At 37.3% G+C, this 16,118-nt stretch overlaps 1 protein-coding gene across 4 annotated transcripts in view; it reads right to left on the bottom strand.

Annotated features, from left to right (window-relative positions):
* The window catches only part of frmd4ba (FERM domain containing 4Ba), a 49,968-nt gene extending 34,277 nt beyond the window's left edge, over positions 1-15,691 (bottom strand). For 2 of the 4 annotated variants that reach the window (XM_060868354.1, XM_060868352.1), the window contains exons 1-2: positions 15,489-15,691; positions 7,405-7,533 (exon numbers count right to left, since the gene is read on the bottom strand). The gene's annotated coding sequence lies outside the window, so the exon portion shown is untranslated. The remainder of the gene's footprint in view (positions 1-7,404; positions 7,534-15,488) is intronic. The other 2 variants (XM_060868355.1, XM_060868353.1) reach the window with 2 other exon arrangements.
* Between the last annotated feature and the right edge of the window lie 427 nt (positions 15,692-16,118).

The following is a 16,118-nucleotide window of genomic DNA, read 5'->3' on the forward strand; positions in this document are numbered from 1 at the left end:
AGCCAGCACATTCTCCATACCACACAGGAAGGCCAGGGACATGTTTTATTTCTGGAGGAAATGCTAAAAAGCAATACTCCTACGGGAATTCTCGGGGAAACCTAACTGTAAACCAAAAAAAAGGTTTGGTTCTTGATTCTAGTAGCTGGTGCTCTGTGCTGGATGCACAGGCTTAAATCCAAGACTTTCCCTCTTTTGGAGGGAAGAGATGGAGGGCAGGCTCCAGAGCTTACCCGTTCTGCCCACTCCACAAACACACACATACACAAAACATATACACATGTGGACTCAAAGTATAAACACACGCACACACACAAGCAGACACAATGACTACCCCAGTCTTTCCGCTTCGTCCACATAAACAGGCATTGTGGTTTCTTACTCTGTTATTTTCTTGTCTTCCAAAGCCTCACCAAAGCCACTCACTCGACCCATGCACTACAGCCAGACATTCAGTAAAGATGTACGTGCACAAAAAGAATAGCTGTTTTGGTGCATACACCGGTTAGAAGATAATGGTATACACTGATGACTCCATTAGCTGCAGGTTTTCCAGACATGTTGACGTCCTTCCATATATAATTAAAGATCATAATGTTTCTATGCAGTGGTGTTATATGACATTGTAAACCTGAGCAAACTGGCTTATTTAAGAGATACTGCACATTTTGAAGATTTCTGGTTTCTGAGCTTCCCCCAGAGTGTTATTTCAGGCATCGGAGGACTCCACTCGATATATTCCAGAGGAAATCTTTTTAAAAATAACTTTTATTTCATTTAACCATGACGTCAGGGTGGTACTAGCGTAACACGGTTCCGTCTGCACGATGACTTTGAAAAATATTGTATGAGGAAGTTGAAGAAAACACACAGTATATTTGCAAATGTTGGCAGTCTAACATGGAAACTAAAAATTTGCATGCGGTGGATAATCTCAACTAGATACTGTAGATTTCATTGTAGAGGCATTTCTGTGCTTATTCATACTCACCATAGTCTCATACTGGCCATCCTTTCTGTACATTGTACTATAGTTCTTATAATCCCATTTTCGATGTAGCCAAGGTTTCTTATTCATGTTGTCTATGGGAATTTGTCACAGTCTCTGGCTTGCACTTTAGGAATCTATATCTACATCCCGATTTTAGTTTGTGACATTATCTACTGTTTAAAGCCTTATGCAAATACAATTGACTTGAATATTTACCCTTCAGATCAAGGAATTAGAATTATCAAGGGAAACTTGTCATGTTCACTGTGGTCAGTTTCCCTGCAGTGGAGACTCACTTGATTCAGTTTAATTTTTATTATTGTTATTATTTGGTTGGTATTATACACAGAAATACATATTACCTCTTCGGTGTCCAACAACATTGCCCTGTCATTCATGATACACATATATTGTGGAAACATGTTGTTTCACTGCAATCTTGCCACAGTTCTAGTGCAACCAAACTCAGTACCTTGTTGATCTTCCTGCTCCAACTGACAGATTCAATATCAATTATACACACACATTGTACTCTGTTTCAGATTGAACTGTGATGTATAAGCCCCAAAGTTTATATTAGGAATAAGAAACTAAAGTAGACACATACTGTGTCTTCATTCTGTCTTCAGATGATTCATATGTTTCAGTGAAATAATAAAAAAAAGAAAACGCAAGTGGAAGTCAAACAGTGTAAATGAAATTGAGGAACAATCAATGCACCAGGCTGCTTTATGAAACCAGGCCAATCAATATAAAAGAACTGCAGCAAGAGATCTAATTTAATTTGCCCCAAATTGGATAATAACCCAGCAACCGCCACCACACAACCCAAGCTGGTTATAACAGTTATATAAACAGGGTTGAAGGGCTTCATTCGGTGCTAACTGCAAATAACGAATGAAGGATTTGAATCCCTGAGATGAGCATACAAATATTTCTGAAATTTTATTCCATAATACGTTGATATCAAAATGGCTGGAAGTGTGGAACTACTGGAATAGTGTTTTAAATTGATCTGCATAAACACAACTAAAGTTACTTAAAAGCATGCTGTATCATGTGTCTTTCTTTTATGCCTTAAGTAAAAATCTCTGATGCGATAATGCTAACTCATTCATTACATGATACATGATTATACATTATATGATATTTATGGCTTTGCAGAAGTCTGAAGACTGGTTGAAATCACACCAGCTCCAAAGCTGTCGCTGTTGAGTGCTTGAACAGGTCCCATAATCCTTATTTGCGCAGAGGAATCCTGTCTCCAAGCTGTTTTGGATAAAAACGTCATCCAAATGAGTAAATGTAAATCTTTTCAGGTCTGTACTTAGGCACATTCCACTGTCTGCTTTCTGGCTTCTCACAATGAACATCTTATAGTGAACATCTTCTCTGCAAACAATGAATGAGGTCGAATAAGGAAATGCGATTTTTTTTTTCTTTGCTTAGTGGCATGCACAGAAAGGCATGTTAATAGCATCAGCAGGTTTAAACATGCCACTGGGTCTAAACCAACATCGATCATTAAGTTGAGGGTTCGAACACAGAAGCAGAGAATCAAAACAAGATATTCCCTGAAGCAAGTTATGGTTTTTGGAAGAAGCTTTAATTTCCCACTTGCTAATCAGGACGGACATATTCGGGGACCCCGGGAAGGACTAGACATCTTCATTCCATTAGAACTACTAACACAGTTATCTTCTTCTAATCCACCACTGGGTAGTGATAAATATACTCATTAGATCAACTTAATTTTTTGTGTACACTCATTGGTACTCAATTGAACTAGCAGCAGCACACACACACACACACACACACACACACACACACACACACACACACATCCACTATACAACTAACATGCCATGCCTTTACTGCTCTGCTGAGAACAGTGAATATATCACCCAGATAATATCTACATATTTGCCGGTCTTTGGTGGTCTCATTTCATTTATATATAAAATAGCAGTGTTAACACAATAGTAGTAATTCATCTAGTTTAACTGGGTAAGAAGTTTATGTATAAGTCAAGATCACAAATCAAACTAATTATTATACACAAGGCACAATTTTTCTATTAAGTCTCTCTCTACACTCAAAGCCTCTATTCTAGCTAGTGTATCGAAGTACTGACATTGAATCAAGGGATGTTAAATATCACAGGTTTGGAAAACGGGATAATAGCAGACAAAGTGGATTACAGCCAACGCTTTTCCTAATCACATGTGACACATTTGATCCCATTTGTTCAGGTGGTTGGAACAGAGCAGATTCCAGCTATCCAGGATGAGAGACAGGAGTGTGGAGAAGGAAGAGCAGGAAAAAAAGCCTGTTTCCTTCAGGAAAAAACGAGCTTGTTTCAGCTTTCTGAGGTTCAGCTTGTAGTCCCAGACAAAACAGTAGTGAGCACAGACCAAAACAAACACACCCACATCCCTGGCTCATAGACTATGCAAGGCACTCATCCTAAAATATACACACATGCACACATACAAACACACACATTCCAGGTTGGAAAAATATACTACTATTCTTCTAAATCTGAACCCTTGAATCTAAAAGAGTAAGAGTTAAAAATGTAAAAAGTTGTTCAGTTATTGGCATATACAGTCAGCTCAAGAATTCCTGGCAGTCTTAGCTACAGAAAAAGAGACTCTGTATTATGAGGTGAGACATCAGGAGATTTCAAAATCAAATTTTTCCTGTTCACATACACAACCATACACCGTACGTTGTATGTAATTCTATCTTATTACTGAATTGAATGATGGACAGTGAGCGTGATCAATTCACCTAGTATCAACATAAACCGACTGTCCAATTTCACAAAGACGTTAGCATTTATGGGAACTATAACTATAGTATTAAATGTAACCAATTAATACGTGTGATAGAATAGTGCAATGGTAATGTATTTATTGCAAAACAGCAGCATTGTGGGTTTTATTCTCAGCTCAGGTGCTTTGAAAATATGCTCAAATCATGTAATGATTTGAAGGAACACACTGTAAAACATGCTAGCCTGTGATTTAATTTTTAAGTGTTCAAAAATTAAACTTAAAGTGATCCACTGCCTTAAGTACTTGTGAGCTGAAACAAAGCTTATCTTCAAGTTGAGTTTAGTCTTGAAATGAATTCACTGCTGTACTGGTGAATACACACTTTTGTAATTGTGTTAATGTTGCTCAGGTCAATCACATGGATCCAATGTACATGTTCGAATTAAATAAATCCAACAAGTCTTTTTTAGCAGATCTAACACCATGGCAGAAAATAAACCCAGAGTATTCGAGGTTGCAGTTGGATGACTGAGTAGATTGTCCTGTATATCTGTCAATTCCTGCCCCTGCTTTTGTGTAGTATTTCTGCTTCAGCTGGGCAATTCATGATGACCTAACACCCTGACTCACAGTACTCTTGTGTCATCTGCGTGACCTCCGGCGTGACCTCGCATTGTCAAGACTTCATATATCAGGGGTTGTACAGACATATCTTTTCAGTGCAATAGCGATTACTCTCCAGGCAAGATAGTACTAACCCTTAAGCACTTATTGTCCTGTTTTCAACTGCATGCTGTTTTAGGGAACACCCACAATGCATCACTGCTCAACTATGAATTCACTCTTACTGAACACATTAAGGCAGCAGAGGGCAGAAGGCTTCAGAATCAGGAAATTATGTTTATTAAAGTTATTTTTGAGATATATTCATTATTTATATTGTTTATATTTATATTGTTTATATATATATATATATATATATATATATATATATATATATATATATATATATATATATATATATATATATATATTTATTTAACTATTAGTGGCAGTTGATACCGCTCCCTAAAAAAAGCTGCTCCATTAAAAGATTCTGTTGCTTATGATCACATTCACACAATTGATAAACATATGAAGATCTCATAGAGGTGAGAAGGAGTCAGAGCCACATCCAGATGGCTTCAACAGACATGATGGGCAAGCAGCTGTCAGCCAGCCAATATCCACACATTACATTTAGAAAAGGCGCAAGACCGATTTTGACTTAATAAATCCTCTGTTTGTCTTACTAAACCACTGAATTGGACTTAGTTAAGAGATTCTAGCTTCAGCCCAATAGCAGTTCCCACTCTCAACAGTGCAAAAATATAGATCTCAGTATGCTAAAATATTTACAGCATTTGTCCCTGATACAGAGCAACTTAAATGTTTTCATTTATAACGACTGAACAGTCGAGGATTAAGGACCTTGCTCCTGGCATTAGAACTCAGAACCTTCCGTGAAGTAGCCTAGTGTCTTCCAGTGAGCTACCACTTCTTAAGATAGCTACACTATTTCTTTTGTAGAAGATTACAGTTAACCAACTTTAAAATTATTATACATATTTCTAGACATATAGTACTAATAATTTACTAAGCCATGGTTTAGTTCACTGACACAGTTGTATGATAATAAAATTGGGCTTAAAAAACTTAGCACGTGATTCGATAGCTTGAATCTAGTGAAAGTGATCTACAAACCAAATATAGGTTTATTGCACATATTTCTGTACATATTTGACTATCTTTAAGCTTTATATATTCAGGTTCTTAGGTTCTTGCTTTAAACCTTATTTCTAAAAAGAAGGTAAATTTAATTTGTCAAAAAATAAATAAGACAATTTAAAGCTTAACATTTGTAAAACATGCCTAGAAATAGGTTCCATAATGTTAAATTTGGTTGGAAATAGTAAACACATTTTTACTATATTCAACTACTTATTACATTTATATATTTAAGTATACTTCACAAGAATCTCCCCATTAAGTGAAATTTCTAGTCTCTAGGCTTGGCTGATTTTCTAGGCATATTTTACTATTTTAGCTTTTATTGACGTGCAAATCAATCTACCAATAGAACACGAACATATAAAGCTTAAACATTGTTAAATATGTCTAGAAATATATTGAATAATCTTATGTTTGGATGGAAATACCAAATACATTGAATTAGAATCAATATATTATCACTTTTTAATTGGAGCTTAGTTCATTCTCTTATTGGAGACCAGTTTCACACAGCACTGTTAGTGAACTAAGCCATGGGTTAACCAAAGGAAGCAAAAAAGTGGGACCAAATCTGATTAAAAACAGTGGAAGAAAGGTTTCAGCAGCACTGTCAGACCCTGCTTTGTGAGACCTGACAGCATGTCTGGCCCTGCCACCACTGAACCTTTGAGTTGTCCATTTGCACTAAGATTTGGGGTTTTGCTGCTGGCACCGGGCTACAGAGTTGCACCCCACCAAGCAGCCTCTGAACTATAGAAAACAGAGTGTGTGTGTGTGTGTGTGTGTGTGTGTGTGTGCCTAGCACAGATGCCACAGAGCAGAAGGGGGAGGTAAACGATGCCACTGCCTAACGTCACTTGCATGCTGTCTGTCTGCCCCCACTAATAAGGTCTCTGAGGGATATCACAGATGCTGAGCTTTTCGAGTGGAAGAATAAAAGGCAGAATAGAGAGGAGGAGAAGAAAAGGGGTGTTGGGTTTAAATATCACATGCAATAGATGACCAGCATGAATAGATTCCCTGAGCTTCCCTGCATGGGCCAGAATGACCTGAGGGGAACTTTACCTCCCTTGTGAATTCACATTCTAGGCATTTTTTTAAAGGACAGGAATATTTGTTGAATATTTATTACAATACTGAGACAAAAATATTAATAAAAACATACTATCTGACATCATTGACAGGGAGCAGCTGTTAAAAATTTATAAGGACCTGCAAACACTTGTTAAAAACTCACGTTAATTTCCCAGCAACATCACTAGATGCCCACTAGAATTACATGTCTGCATGTTTTTATTGAATCATAAAAATGGTATGTTTCTGCAATACCTAATTTAAAGGCCTACTTATTCACTCAGGCACTGAAGTGTGAACGATACTTGGTGAGTAGGCGGCATCACACACCCCATTCAATATCTGCTCAGACATATGCAGTTTCTACTGTCCGGTTCATTCAACCCTCTTTACTAGCACAATGGCGTTCCAAATAAATTGAGTTCCACATTTAGTTATAGATTGTAATTAGTCATAGTCATCTTCAAATGTATTCAGTCTCAGGTAAAAAGATTTAACATTCCCAGTTAAACATTTAACTTCCCAACTAACATAAATCTATTTTGGATAAATGATTTCTCCAATCACATGTACAGTATTTGGTTATTTAACACTTGAGATGTATGAGGTGTCGAGAGATAACAAAAAATATATTATTCATATTTATTCATATGGGTGAAACATACAGCATTCGAATACTGAGAAAAAAGGAAAGCACAGCATGACCGTATGTGATCAGAATATTCTGTAAGCCCGTTTTGAAGGTAAAAAATAAATAAAAAGGTTAAAGTGATTAAAGTTATTACTCACAATTGCAACTTTATATCTTGCTTTGTATTCTGACTGTTATGAACGCAGTTAACGTCTCACAATTCAGACTGTTCTTCATCATAATTCTTGATCATAGTGTCTGTCTTTGCATGCCATCAGATGCCAGGACTGTGTGATAATGGAAAAAGATAAAGAGGATTAGTTTTGGCTTGTTAGTTACAAAGAATACACCAAGCATTAATCATTCTCTATAAATAGGCTACATGAGAACATCAATTAGTTAAAACATGGAAAACCAGACGCTATTGTGTGCTCGTCACCTGGAGTTCTTTCAGCTACCGAATCAAGTGACTGATTAAAAACAAATTCAGAATTGAGAGACAAAAATCTCAATTATAGGCGTTAAGCTAAAACGGAAAGATCCTATAAAATATAAAAGATCCTATATTGTCAATGTATACAATACAAAAAAATTTAGTGTGGCAACTCTCAGACAGCATTGAGGACATTTAAACATAACACTCAGAAAACAATTTAAATTAAATTAAAAGTTAAACAATTACAAAATTGCATATACGTATAATGACTTGATTATTAAAATTGAGAAAGAAAACTAAGTCCGAATTGTGAGACAATTGCAATTCTGTGAAAAAGTCAAAACTGTGATATGTTTCTCAGAACTGCAAGAAAAAAAAGTCAGATTCGTGAAATATAAAGTCGCAATTCCTTCCTTCCTTCCTTCAATTTTCCAAGGCGAAAACAGAAGTCTACAAATATTAATATATAGTTTCATATATTCTGAGGCTTTTTTAACCAAGCTAAATAATGTGTATATTTCTATTAACATATCATTTACTGTTTTATTTAATCTGTGTTTAGTAATGAAACAAGCAAGTCTTACTAATGGTTTTTACTTTTAGATACTTTTAGATCCATCCTATCATTCTCCGTTTTTAACACGTCTGTTCTTTTATTTTATATCCGTCTGCATTATTTACCAGAACTGTGTGTGTGTGTTCCTCTATTGTCCTTCCTGCTGACTCACATGGAATGCCATTTGAAAATGAGGAAGTGTTGTATAAACGCCAGTCAACACTACGCAACACCTCTGTTACGACAAAGCATGTTTATTTAACTGTTATAATGCTGTATAGCATCAACCTTGTTTAAACTGTCAGTCATTTGTACCTCAATGCTTTTGTTATTAATGTTCAGTGGGATTTTAACGCAATAGGCTGCTAAGAGAAGAAAGTCTCACATTAACTCTAGCATTCATATTTAATAGACCCTTTCGTTTGCTTTTGTAGTGAAATATGCTCATGGAAAGAAAATGGCCAAAGATCTTTCAAGATTTATGTGCAGTTCATCCACCAACACAAGCGCTTTATTAGTTTGGGTGTACATCAGGTCAAGCCTTCATGGCTATCCTGAGGGAAGTTTTCAAAGCATTAAATTTAGCACGTTACATGTTTTAGCAGTTAAAATAGTTAAAATGTTCAATTTCCTTTGTAAATGTTATAAACTATGAATATGAATGAACTTTATAATTGTCTCCATGATCTTTATTATCATCTTAGTAACTTTTGGATCCTCTCAGTTATATTCACCTCACTATTTTTTCCACTAATATATCTGTTCAAGCATGAAAAAGATCGCTGAATTCACTTAATTCAAATGCGTACAATGGTTCCATCAGATTGAATTGAGTAACATTATTAATAAAAGTTAATAACAATTAGTTATCATACATTCAACATGATCTGATCATGAATTTTCAAAAGCGCTGAATAAAAACACACATCAAGCTCAGATCCGAGCTGAGACTCGAACCCCCAAAGCTGGTGTTTTAAAACAGATAACTCAGAATTCAGTACTTTAGTACAGTTTTGCTTCACATCACTGCCACCATTCTCATAACATTTTACAATGTAACTGGTGACTCGATCGCACTCAATATACGTCATTCTACTAATTAGAAACTTGTGTAATTATTTTTTCTTAAATCTAAGTGACCACATTTTTTGTTTATTTCAGAGTTCTGTCTTTTAAATAAATCAGTTATTCACCAGTAAGTTTATCATGTTTTGCATTTCTGTCTTGTTGTTGGTTACACCTAGATTCTATTTTTAATATCTCTGATTCACTGTTTCTCAATAAATTGTAAAACAAGTAAAATAGGGAACATTATCCTTTTCCACTCACTCAACAAACATGAGGGTTGTTAACCGATCAACATTACACGTACCTAGCTTTGTGTTAGTCATATTTGTACCACTTCAAGCCAATTATTTGCATATAACCTCTTGTATTAACATACTAGGTTGTTTAATGGTCATCTTTAAGCTTAGGGATTGTGCATTTGTGCCAAAGTCATATGGCTTGATTAGTTTGTATGTACTTCAGCCGACTCTTTCTGTTATTGGTTCAGTGTTATCAATTCACTCTGTCAACAAATTACCTTAGTGTCCCACAAGTTAAACACACCATCTATAGGTTCAGCAGGATCAGTGGGCGACGTACAATCCCAGTGCATCAGGTTTCAGCTCACACATGGGCCATATTGTTAGTGTGATTGACACCATTGTGCTGACACAGGTCATTTTCATTAGCAGATGAGGCTATAACATAACACTGTGCTTTCTTTCAAGGCAGTGAAAGATGGCAAAAGAACATAATACACTTTAATACAAAGGTATAGCGTAGACCTGAGGCTGCTGCAATTTTACACCATACATAGCAACAGCATTTTTATCATTTTCAATCATTCAGAAAAGTGTCTTTTTAGCCTCCATCCAGCCCTGTGTGCTGTTGCAATATTTGGGTCAGTATGAGATCCACGGTGACATTTGCAGGTGGTGAAATGTGATCGTGCAATTTTGTAGACGGAGTCGTGACACAACAAAAGAAGGGCTGATTCACTGCAGGAAATCCTGTCTCATCACCTCTTAGGATATTTCATTCACCAGAAGAGAGTTCACAAGTCATACTGACGGGTGTTGCAAATTTTCTCTTAACTGAATAAAAGTTGCCACTAGGTTGAACTCTATACCGAGTAATCACCTTCTAATGAAGTGCAGAAATAGATACCTAGTTCACTTACCTATACCTTAACTACTATATGGGTGTCAGTGAGGCTGTCAGACTCAGGTGATTTGCTTTCTTCTAAAAGTTAAGCAAGGTATACACTGTTCTTTTTCAGCTGCAAAGGGCTACCACTGTGAAAAGGTCTTTGTTATTTATGCTATTGTATTTGCTCCAGTCAAAGTTGCAAATAAGACTTAGCTACAACTACTGGGGACCAGATTAAAGACATGTGTTGTAGGCTGATCAGCATCTTTAAATTGTGTTGAGTATGAGAATGGGTGTGTGATTGTGAGTACAATTGTCTGATGGGTTATCCAGGTTTGTCCTTCGTACTGTGCTCTAAGTCCACTTCAAATTCCTTTTGACCCTGTGCAGGATAAGTCAATCAGAAAGTGGATGGATAGATGTGTGGATGGCTGGATGGATGAATTCTGTGAAACCTTGCCCAAATATCTTGAGAATGGAGCCAGACTAATACATTTACCTAAAGATATCAAAGACCTTGTTGGTAAATGTGCCTTCTCACAATCTTACCATTTTTTGGACTGTTTGCTTGGCATAGTAAAACATACACTATATAAGGCCAAAAGTTTGCGGAAACCCGGTGTTCTCACCCATATGTTGTTTTTCACCAAACTTTTGCCACATAGTTGGAAGCACACAATTGGCTAGAAGGTTTTTGCATACTAACATTACAATTCCCCTTCACTGGTACTAAGAGGCCCAAGCATGTTCCAGCATGACAGTGCCACTGTGCACAAAGCGAGCACCATGAAATCCATGGTTGAAGCAAGAAGACCTCGAGTGACCTGCACAGAGACTTGACCTCAACTCCAAAGAACACCTTTCTGCTGCATGAACTGTAAAACTGACCACAGCCCAGGACTCATTACCCAACTTCACTAATGCTCATGTGAGTACAGTGTGGAAGTACAGTGGGAACCAACTCCCTTTCAAAAGGCACATACAGTATAGGTGTCATGGTCAGATGTCCAAAAACCTTTCACTTGAGTACATCACTTGAGTTTGTAATTAAATACCATCAAATTAGAATCAGATATAACTAAAATGCCCAGTCATCTCCTGCATTGTCACATGGTCAAAACAGAGAAAAGAAGAACACTTGCACACACTTGGAAGGTGAAAGGTACAGAAATCATTACAACGCGACTACACTGTGGACAAAAACTAAGTTGAATAGTCAGTGATTCCTGTTGTATTTCCACTGAGCTTGAACAGCAAAAAGCTTCTTCTAACCAAAGCCTTGTGTTTCATTCAGTTTGTCTTTTGACTCACTCCACAGTCTTGTCTGACTAATTCTACAGTGGTCTGAAGTGGCCGGAAAACCTTGGACGAAGAGCCTGACACTTCTGCGCACTCCTTTTGCACTGATTCACACGCAGCAGGGTAGACAGATTGAAGGGAGTACAGGAAAAGGGAGGAGGGATCCTCTATCTCACTCTGCCACACTACAGTTTACCTCTCCTCCCCCACAGTCAACTAGGCCTATTCATCTGGGACATTGCACTTTACCCACGCTGCTCTATTGATTTCTACACCCGTTTCCAGACTGTAGGTCATGACTGCTCCCTGGTGCCCTTCTGTTTCTAAATACTCCCTGCTAATGCCTCTCTAGAGAGGAAACACATGCACAAATACACACAGAGCAGTAGCAGACATCTAACCCATCATGGATGACCCATCCATTCACTATAGAATTCAATTAAGAATCATTATTATTCTACAGTGGCTTTAGGTGTATGTCTGTGTTTCTGCATGTGTAAGTGTGATGGATGAGGTAATTACTGAACAAATCATCTTCAATTTTCCCATCTAGCGCATTAGCTAAGCAGCAGGGAAGCTACAGCGTACCGTATGATACAGAACAGCGTGCTTTGTTCTCTGGGTTTTCTGTCTGAGATCTGTATGGATAAATAAATGAAGTAAAATGATGCCAGAAATTCAAACACCTTAAGCTCTGTTAGACCAGACAAACCCACCACTCTAAAAGGCCACAAGGCTTGAGGCTACTAGAGATACCTTGCATATTTTCTTTGATTTTCAGAAAAGGCAGTGAAACCTGTTTCAAAGCAGCTCCAAGAACATAAACCGAGAAAAAGAAACAATGGGAAAACTTAAAAGGATTAGCTGTATATAGACAACAGAGAGCAACAAATCACAAAACAACAAAGACTTGCAGCATATTGTGAATGTTTGGTCTGTTTAGATGCGTTACAGGCAACCAGCTTTCTGTTTCGGGCTTATATTTATTCTTCCGGCAAGGCACAAACACCCAAAAAAGGCAAGGTTCGGAAAGCCATTAGGCCAATAGGGAAATCGCTATTTTCTGAGGATTTGTTAACAAATTTGCCATCTATTGTTCCAGAAACATCCCTGTCAAAAGAGGTAGAGCCTCCCAACGGGATCCCACATCAGCAGAGAGCACTTGAAGCATCTGCCATCAAATCCCCCCTCATCACACACCCACTCATCACACACACATGCACAAGGTGAACGAGTATGTCACTATGAATTATCCTAGAAATCATTTGAGTGAATAATGCGACTCAAAAGTCTCCCATATGTGGGAGGGTATTAAGAAAAAAGCTGAATATTATGGCTGTCTAAAGCTGTCCACTAAACAAAAAGTCTACAAAAAGTAAAAGCCTTTATAATGTGTTTTAACTATTTTCTATTTAAATGAGTTTACTGAAACACAAAAAATTCATTCAAGTCATACAGCAAAATTAAGTAAAAAAAATGTTTCTACAGCTTGGGAATAAGAAAACGCTTACAGAACAGCTACATTGCTATGAAACAGCAACACAAACTATGTTGTGCATCATCTTGCCCACATTTTGTATTCTTGAATGTACATATCAATATTGTGAATATACAGGGCAATAAAGAGAAAGAGAAATAGAGAAATAACAGGATAAATCGTTTTATTTTTTTCTACTGTACAACCAAGAGTCAAAGTTGTTTCCAAAGTTGTTGACCTGAGTTACACCACAAGATGGTCATTTCTATGTAAAGTACAAACCGACAGCTCGAATAATATGCAGCAGCACGGTTACGTCCATCCTCAAACATTACTTGAGGACTCAATGTAACTAAATGTTGTTTTGCACTCCTGCTTTAGGCCCACATTGTCCACCTCTACTAATGAACCTTTATAGCTTATAACGTGGCTCGGTCACACTTTAACCGATTTACTTTAACTGACTACTCATTTCCGTGTCCCTTCAGGCCATTCCTGCTGTGACCACCGGCTACATGGACTTCGAACTGACTTCCATTATAAACACGATAGCCGCCTCTTGTTTCAGTAACACACACTGACTTTTTGTCACACAAGCTGGTCAAGACACGTGTGGTGTATAGTTTTAAAATCCTGATTCTACTATAATAAGCTGTATTTTCACAAGCATGATTAGCCAATATTTTTGCGGCACCTGCATCTTAAAAACCTGTTCAACAAGGTGTCACTGCAAATTTGGCTATCTGTCAAATTGGTCATCACAAACAGGACTGGATTTACAACCGTATCATATTACAGCATTCACTCATATTTAAACATGTGAAAGAAAATGCCTGAAATGCAATATGTGCAAATGACAAACGAAGAAATGGCATCAAAATTCAAATTCTTTAACAAATACCACTGAACAAATCATGTACAAGTTGAATACGGAATATGGTAAAAGCCTTTTTATACAATTTATTTTTACATTAAAAGCATGACTTCTATAACTGAGACCATTAATGTAGCCTGAGAATCAAATGACTCTCATGTGTGTTGGCTGAGCTTCAACCTTTTGTGTCTGTTAATAGCTTTATTGAACTAGAACATCTGACCGCATTAAAGGCAACTGAACATCTGAGAGCAAAAATCAGCACAATGCCTTGTCTGCTTTTGTTCTGTTTGTTTGGGTGTGTGCGAGGTGTGTGCAGAGTGTGTGCGTGTGTGTGCAGTGTGTGTGCTTGTTTCGTGATCAATACAATAACAAGCCTGCGTGAAATGTTAGAAACAGTATGTCTGCCCTCAAGTCATGCATTACCTGTTAATTCCCAACCCAATCCCTGCCTGACTAGAGTCTTCTTTTCTCTTTTCTCTTCTAAAGCTTGTATACTTCCATTGGATTAAACCTTCAACATCATCTGCTTTAAATATCCCAGTCCTCTCCAACACTTTCCATAACAATCAGCTTTATTAGATGTCAGGGTACCGGTCTAAATCTGGTCTGTATTCTGTCAGCTTCAGACACAGCCCGGATGTCACATGTCCTCCGTTCTCCCATTGTTTGACTTTCCCAGGAAATGGGAAGTTCACCAACATGGCCAGGAACAGTGAAGGGAAATTACTGGCTTTTTTGATAGACTTGGGTCTTTAAAAAAAAAACCCTCTATTTTCAAGACACCCAGGCCAGAGGTTTAATCAGACCCTACCATGTGTCATTAACAGGAAACATGAATGCGCCTGTCTCCTGGTGCACTACATGTTTTTCCCTTATGATCTGACAAACACTGCGTGACTGGCAACCTGGCACAAGATCATTCACCCTGCAGCTTTTTTATGAGCTATTGAAAGATCTGTCATACTTTATATTAAAATCTGTTATCAGATCCCTTTTCAATCCCTTTTAGTTCTTACTAAACATCTGAGAAACAAAAAAGTCTTTTGTGTCATGTTCCTTGTGTAGCTCAGCATTTCATTCAGCATGAACTCTGTCTAAACGTCTCCTTACTTGTTATATATAACAAGGGTTTTAATAATAATAATAATAATAATAATAACACTACTACTAATAATAATACTAATAACAACAACAACAACAACAACAATAATAATAATAACAACAACACAGTGCGGTTATAACACGTTATAACTGTGTCTATTAGGCAATTCTATAAAAAGAGTGTATGCATGATAAAAAGCTGTGAAGTTAAAGAGAGTAAACAAGAGCAGCACAAGACCGAAAACCTCTACAAAGTGTCTCATGTGTGTAAAAGGAAAGAAATGAGACACTTAAACTCACCTCTCAGCTGCTCCAGGTTCCCGGTGTTGTCTTTAAAACGGAGCGTTTTCGCTTTAGTTTATACTACAGCTTAATTTCCAGTACGGAATAAAAGCGTAATAAGTCATTAAAGCTGAGGGAAAAGCGATAAAAAACGCTGAATAAACACAAACGATCGCTTTTTGTTGTTGTCGTTGTCAGGACGCGTTAATACCGCCGCCACGGTCGCGTCCCATTCACACAAAAGCGCACTTTCCCTCCTCCTCCTTTACCTCCACACACAGACCAACGCACACACTGCAACCCTTTCTCCTATCCTGGCTGAGTGACAACAACACAGTTCATCAAAAGACAACAACTAAATCATAAAAAAACATTATAAATCATATGTGATTACAAACAGAACTAAATAGAGATACATAATTGACAATAAATAAATGAATGGCACAGTATACAGGTTAACTATGCTACCCTAAAATGAATAATTTTCTACTCATTCATTGTTTTCATTCCTTCATCTTCAGTAATGCCTTTATTCAGATCAGGGCTGTGGTTTAGAGCCTTTTGTGTGGCGGGAATGCTTTTGATAGGATGGTAGAACACCATGAAAACACACATTCATACACTCATTCAGACTTACTGGAGATTGTG

Source organism: Tachysurus vachellii, chromosome 4, assembly GCF_030014155.1.
Source record: "Tachysurus vachellii isolate PV-2020 chromosome 4, HZAU_Pvac_v1, whole genome shotgun sequence".
Lineage (NCBI taxonomy): Eukaryota > Metazoa > Chordata > Actinopteri > Siluriformes > Bagridae > Tachysurus > Tachysurus vachellii.